The following is a 6070-nucleotide window of genomic DNA, read 5'->3' on the forward strand; positions in this document are numbered from 1 at the left end:
ATCATATTTCAGAGGAAAGATGGAAGAGAGGGTGGAGGGGGGGGGAAGAGATTAACCAAAGAAGTTATATGCATATATGCATAACCCATGGACACAGTCAATGACAGGGTGAAGGCCTGGGGAGGGTGTGGGAACGAAGTGGAGGGGGTCAATTGGGGGGGGGAAATGGGACACCTGTAAATACTTTCAATAATAAAGATAAATTTTTTAAAAATTATTAATGGAACTGCTTTTTGACCCAGCAATCCCACTTTTGGGAATATATCCTAAGAAACCTGAAACACTAATTCAAAAGAATATATGAATCCCTTTGTTCATTGCAGTGTTATTAACAATAGCCAAAATCTGAAAATAGTCCAAGTGCTCATCATAGATGAATGAGAAAAAAAAAAAAAATGCTGTGGTACATTTACACAATGGAATACTTCTCTGCCATAAAAAGAAGGAATTCTTCCCTTTTGTGACAGCATGGATAGACCTGGAGGTTATTATGCTAAGTGAAATATACCAATCACATAAAGACAAACATCATATGATCTCACTTATATGTGAAATCTAATGACCTAAATAAACTGAGGAACAAAATAGAAACAGAAGAATGTATACATCCTGACAGCTGTCAGAGGGGAGGAGGTTTGAATGAAATAATGTGAAGGGATTAAGCAAAAAATGGTATATATAACACAGATATAGACAACAATGTGGTGATAGCCAGAAGGAAAGGAGGGTTGAGGGTTGGGGTAGCGGGGTAAATTGTGAAAAATGGGGACAGAAAGAGATTTTTCTTGGGGGATGGAGCAGGATGCAGTGTGCAGATGATGTTTTACTGAGTTGTACATGTGAACCCTCTAGGGTTTTGGGGCTCAATGTCACCCCAACAAATTCAATAAATAAGAGGCCATTTTATCTTTCTTTCTTTCTATCTGTCTATCTCTCTTTCTCCCTCTCTACTTTCACCTCTGTAAAATCAATAAGAAAATAAAAAGCCCTGGCCCATGTCCCTCAACTCATCCTATACACCCAAGAAGGTGGTGGGTTCAATCCCCTGGCAGAGCACCTATGGAAGGCAATAGATCAATGTTTCTTTCTCTCTCTCTCTCCTCTCTCTCTCTCTCCCTCCTTCCTCCCCTCTTTCCATTGCCCCTCTTCCTCTGTCTCTGAAATCAACAATGAAAAGAAAGAGGCCATTCATCAGTAGATGAGCAGATTAAAAAAGCTGTGGGACATTTACACCATGGAATACTGTAAAAAATGCAGCTGTAAAAAATAAGGATCTCTTCCCCTTGAGATAGCATGGATGGAACTAGAGAGTATTATGCTAAGCAAAATAAGCCAGTCAGAGACAGGCAATTATCCCATGATATCAGTCATATGTGGAATCAAATGAACAAAATAAAGGGATGAACAAAATAGATAGAGACTTGGAAGCATGGAGCAATCTGACAAATTTCAGAGGGAAGGCGGGGGTGGGGAGTGGAGTGTGGGGAGAGATTAATCAAAGAATTTATATGCATATATTCGTAACCTATGGACACAGACAATAGTGTGGAGAGGGCCTGTGGGGTTGGGGGTGAATGCCTGGTGGGGGGAATCAATGAAAAGTAAAAGGGAACATCTGTAATGCTTTCAACAATAAAGATAAAATTTTTAAAAGATAAATAAAAATTAATAAGTAAAGAAAAAATAAAGAAGCCATCAACAGGCCTCCCCCATGTGTAGGGGTGGGAGTAGAGGTAGAATCATAACTTTTCAATCCATCCAGCCCCTAGCAACATGAAACAATGTGCCTGGCAGCGGATGAGAGTCCTTTCTGGCAACCTGAACCCTATTCTTCTGTACTTTCATCTGCAATGAGAGAAGCTGGGGGCCTTTTAGTTTGTATGTCTACCAACACCCACCCCCCCCACATGGCCAGGGCCCACTCTCCATGACAACTGTAGCCACCTTTATGACATCATAAAGGACTGTGACTTAAGCAGCTGGTTGCCCCACGACAGAGACTCAAGAATTTTGAGGACAGGGTATATAGGTCATCCCTGCAGTGACCAAAGGCATTTCTGACTCTGGTGTTCAGTGATAAGATCCCGGGTAGCAAATGCAGCAGCTCCATGTCTAGTCACAGTATCAAGGGGGTGGAAGAAGTCAAGCTGGCTCCATCAGAGGACAGAGCGCCATCAATAAGGGTCCAATATACATCCCCAGGTCCAGATATGGATCCAAGAGAGACTTTGGTGACACGCGAGGACCAAGCCAGGAGCCAAGATCCAAGCCCCCAAGACAACCCGCAACCACAGGACTCAAATCAAGGTGCCGCCAACATGGAAGTAAACAACGATCTTCCTGGGCTGTCCTTCCTAAGAAAGCTTTGGCGGGTAGTCGAGGATGACGCCTTCAGGTCTGTGTGCTGGAATGAAGACGGAGACAACGTGCTCATTGACAAAGATCTTTTCCCGAGTGAGGTTCTCTGCCGTAGAGGCGCAGATAAAATCTTTGAGTCAGACAGCCTGAAGACTTTCATCCGCCTGATGAACCTCTATGGATTCGTCAAAATACGCCTAAGTGACTCTTCAGTTGCCTCTCCAGGGAACAAGATTATGGTAAAGTAGAAAGTCCTCCTGTTTTTCAGGGTCTCTGTTACTGGAACATCTTCCTAGTAGACCAAAAAGAATGATATACTAGAAGGGTTTCATTTCAGGGGATAACTTTTTCCTGTGAGACAGTATTTATCAAATGATGAGAAAGTATAGATTTTCATATGAAACTAAAAGCCCCTTAGAGATAACCTGCAGGAATGACTCAAGATTCTGAGAGGCCAGTTAATGTCAAATAGATATATTTTCTCCCAAAATGACTAAAATGATTAATTTTGTTTCAGATCTACCGCAACTTCAGCTTTCAAAGAGACAAGCCTTGGCTCATGGAGAACATTAAGACAAAAGGTAACCAGATGACTTCTACTTGGCCAGGGACCAGCGCAACACCTTCAAAGAGAAAGAAGCAGCTAACCCCTAAAAGACACTCCCCACGGATTCACCGCAAGGAAAGCACCAGAGAAGGAAACCGAAAGGCCCAGAAGAAAGCCACGGATGCTTGGGGACCCAGTGACAGCTGGCCATTCAAGTTCTCAGGCCTGAAGTCCACAAGCAGTGCCATGAGGGTCCAGCACACAAGTGAGCCAGGTGGCCCAAGTGGGGAAGGCACATCTAGCAATGCCATGTTTGTGCCCACGGCTACTGCCGGAACCAATGGCACAGGGGCCCTTCCCACCAGGCCCCCAAATTACCCACTATATGATTCAGTGATGTGTTTGTACAACACCTGTTATTCTCTCCTAATGGCTGCCCTTTCAGTCATTTCCCCATCCGAGGAGGAAGAGGGCTCTTCAGATTATAAGAGTGTATTCTGTGAGCCCGTCAAGGACAACACACGCCCCTAAGCTCACGGGTGACTAAAAACAGTCACCACTCTGTAACCATGAATCCATGGTAATAAATAAACAATCCAATGAGAAAAAACTAATTCTTTAATTGGTTTATGTTCCCCTTATTCTTTGCCTAAATTTATATGTCAACCAGATTCTGTGACTTGAAAGCAAGTGATTCTGTAAAAGAAAATTATCCCTAGGTGATGTTGTATGTGGGAGTTGGATGGTTAATGCCTCAAGAAGGATGCCTTCCAATTCTGGAGTAGCAAAGGGGGGAGGAGCACAGCGTGTGGTGACTTGGTGCTGTTTTGTCAAGGACACAGACAGATTACTGGCTATATCCCTAGCAATTTCATTAGAAGCCAACTGGTAGCAGCTACACAGCTGTGGTACTCCTCAGTGCTGGCTTTCTGAGGCAGCCCCAACAATGGGAGGGAGTAGGGGCCAAGGTGGTATTTGGCTCTTGGGTGCTAGTTTTGCGTGCCACAAGTGTGGAGGGAAGATGGCACACAACAGATAAAATAAGAGCTCATGTATTAACATAAGCCAGCTTTCATCTAAGTGGACTGTGGCTTCTATTCTACCTTTGTACTTCACTGAAGCAAAGTACACTGAAACATCTGCTTCCCACTTCCTGCGTTCATTTATTATAAACGCCTTATGGATGATACTATTGATCTTCCTTTCACTACTGTAATTTAAAAATGAGATATAAAATTTTAAATTTGCATGACATTTGAAGGGCAGTGTAATCTAAAGTGATTTTCTACTAATACATAGGCTATAATATTAAAGACTTTATTCTTTGGGTAGATGTTAATAGTTCTGTTACCATGGGACATTTATTCCTTTAATTTCATGTAAATTTAAATTTTATGATGTTTGCTTCTCCAAGATTATGTAATCTTTTTTTATTATTGAAAAGAATCCCAATTATGAAAATGATTATATCCAAGGAGGCAAGCAACAATTAACTGTGAAAGACAGGCTGTTACTGTAAGAATTGTATTTGCACTGAATGCAGTTGGGCTTTTCTTAAAAAAAACCAAAACCTTTAATAAGAAAATTCAGTTAGTGCAGATTTTAAAGCCAAGCAATTCGTTAAGACAAGTTTGTACTCTTGCCATAATAGTTTTGCATTTTAATACTTATAGTTTTCTTTTACTCTAGTATGCTTTTAGCTCCTGACTTATAAAATACGAAAAGGACTGCTTCAGCAAGTAAGAAATATGTGCAGACAGAAAAAAATCTCACTCAGGTTTATATAACTTGAACTTAACTACTTACTCTTGTTATTAAGAAAACTGGACAATGATAATCCTTTTAAAGATTTTTTTTAAAACCTAAATGTGCTTCATTTTTATTTATAGCTTCTCTAAAATTAAAACTAGTTTTCATTATGATTCTTCAACATGTATTGAGCTGGAATTTCCCTTGGGCCTACTCTTTGGTAGTAAATTGCACACAGAGTGAAGGGCTTTTACTGCTTTAAGTGGTGAGGCTTCATTTACTGCATTTCTTTCGCTGCTGTCAACAATCACAATTCAAGGTGGTGTAACATACTACTTAAAAGTAAAGATTATTTTAGAACCCAGCAAACTGGGTTCAAATCCTGCTACTTTCATTTATTAACTCTGTGGCCTTGGACAAATTACTTAACCTCTTTGAGTCTCAGTGTGTCCGTTTGCATAAAGGTTCTAATAATAGAACCTTCTTCATGAAAATGAACTGAGTTAATCCAGGTTTAGCACAGTGTCCAGCACATAGTAACTACTCACTGTGATAACTGCTATTATTATTACCTGCCTTATTGAGTAGTGTATACTCTGGAGTACTGAGTCTAAGAAAGCAACATTCTAGTAGTATTCTTTGGTGAAAAGCAGAGATGGGATAAAGTACCAAAGTTTACACTCAGACCAAATTTCTTAATCCAATTGCTTATGTTCATATGGTGATTTCTCACATTTGCAAGGGAGAACAGGAGGAAGATCTCATGGACACAGACAACAGTGTGGTGATTATGGGGGGTGGGGGAGTGGGTGGAGGTGGAAGTGGGTAAAGGGGGGTAAATGATGACGGAAAAAATAAATTTTAATAAAAAAAATAGGCATGATGAAAAAAATCTGTCATCAATTGCATCAAGTCATCCCAGGAAGAACCAGATGACTGCATATGTTGATCAGAACAAGAAAATCATAAAGCACCAACCAACACACTTGAATTGACATTTAAATTCTCATTGGGCCTATAATTTAACTGGAAGAAAATGCAGAGGCAGGTGCATATTGTGATAATTTGGCCTAGAGGCTTCATTTTAAATTAAGAGCCCGCAGGTTTTCATAGACTCTTTGGCTGGAAGGAACCCATTAAGGAAATTTAACCTCACTTATTAGCCTGGGATCATTGGGGTTGGATTGTAATTTAAAACATCTAATATAAATAGCTTTGAGGACCAAAGGATTTAAAAGGCAGCATCAACTCCTCTAAACTACCAGTACCACCACCACCATCTACACATTCAGTTTCCAGTTATGCATGCTGAATCCCAGTTAATTACCATGGATCTTGGGGGGAGAGCAAATAATGGAGCAGAGGCAACAGACTTCAGAATGAAGCATATCAGAAGAAAAGCCATTGCATGTTTTT

General features: G+C 40.6%; 1 pseudogene; it reads left to right on the forward strand.

Moving 5' to 3' along the window:
- The first annotated feature begins 2108 nt into the window (after window positions 1-2108).
- On the forward strand, window positions 2109-3436 carry LOC148090455 (heat shock transcription factor, X-linked member 3 pseudogene; annotated as a pseudogene).
- The last annotated feature ends 2634 nt before the right edge of the window (window positions 3437-6070 follow it).

The sequence above is a fragment of the Miniopterus natalensis genome, chromosome X (assembly GCF_054644295.1).
Source record: "Miniopterus natalensis isolate mMinNat1 chromosome X, mMinNat1.hap1, whole genome shotgun sequence".
NCBI lineage: Eukaryota > Metazoa > Chordata > Mammalia > Chiroptera > Miniopteridae > Miniopterus > Miniopterus natalensis.